This window comes from Suncus etruscus, chromosome 7 (genome assembly GCF_024139225.1).
Source record: "Suncus etruscus isolate mSunEtr1 chromosome 7, mSunEtr1.pri.cur, whole genome shotgun sequence".
NCBI lineage: Eukaryota > Metazoa > Chordata > Mammalia > Eulipotyphla > Soricidae > Suncus > Suncus etruscus.
The window spans coordinates 87079465-87080977 of record NC_064854.1 but is presented as its reverse complement, the minus strand read 5'-3'; positions in this window follow the sequence as shown (position 1 = coordinate 87080977).

The window sequence follows — 1513 nt, the reverse complement described above, 5'->3', positions numbered from 1 at the left end:
TTTTGTAATTGTTGTTGCTTGTTATTTTTTTCTTTCCTTAGCTTTTTTTCTTTTTTCTTTGCCCTGTGCTTTGATTCGTCTTTATTTCGGAACCGTATTTAGTATTTGGTTGTTGTCTTTATTGCTGTGGTGCTTTTCAGGTTATTTGTTTGTTTGTTTGTTTTTGGGTTTTTTGGGGGCAGTGATTGTTTTGTATTTTTATTATGTTTTGTTTCCTTTTTCCCTTTCTTGTCTTAAACTGATTTTTATAGTCTCTAGAAGGACTCCTTTGGGTTTTTTGCTTGTTTGAATTTTTGCCCTCCCCCTTTTTTTCTTTTCTCTTTTTTTTTCTTATCTTCAAACAGAATCACATAACTTGAACCATCTTGTGCCTCACAAATTGAGGGGGAAATAATGCAGGGCACCAAGACCAAACAGTCATATGAACATTGAGTAGAAATAAAAAATTATCAGCCTTAAACAACTAATCTAAAGCCAACTCCAACAGAATTGATACCCAATCTACAACAAGCTAGACACAGAAGGAACTACTTATACTAGCTGCCCGGGGGCAAAGAAGGTGGTATTTGGGATGCTTGGTGGAAATAGGGGTGAAGGGAGGACAACATTGGAGATGGGAATGTCCCTGATTCAATGTCACTATGTACCTAAAATACTACTGTGAATGATTTGTAATCCACTTTGGCCAAAATAAAATTTATTAATAAAAAATAGAAGTTTTTGATAAATTCAACAGAACAACATGAGAATCACTGGAGTCCCAGAGACCTAGGAAGAAAATCCTCAGGAAGAATCAACAGTCAAGGACATCAGTACAGAGAAATTCGCAGAGCTAAAGATAGCATACAACCATATCCTGCATACCAAAAACAGTAACAGCTAAAAGAGACTTGAAGAAAAGCACCCCAAGACACATCCTACTCACAAGGGCAAATCCAACAGATAGGAACAGAATGCTGAAAGCAACAAGATCAAAAAGGGAAATTACATTCAAAGGAGAATGCTTAAGATTTACAGCGGACCTATCATAAGAAACCCTCAAGGCAAGAAAGAAGTGGTGGAATATAGAAACAAAACTCAATGAAATGAATGCTTTGCCTAGAATATTGCACCCAGCAAGACTCACTTTCAGATTAGTCTGACAAAAACTTTAATATCTTGGAGTCAACTTAACTAAAGTGGTGAAGGACCTATACAAAGAAAACTACAAAACCCTGCTTCAAGAAATAAAAGAGGATACAAGGAAATGGGAAACATATAACCTACTCATGGATTGGTAGGATTATCATCATTAAAATGGAAATACTTTAGGGCCGGAGAGATAGCATGGACATAAGGTGTTTGTCTTTCATACGGAAGGACGGTGGTTCAAATCCCGGCATCCCATATCATCCCCTGTGCCTGTCAGGGGTGATTTCTGAGCATAGAGCCAGGAGTTACCCCTGAGCACTGCCGGGTGTGACCCAAAAGCCAAAAAAAAAAAAAAAAGGAAATACTTTCCAAAACATTGTAC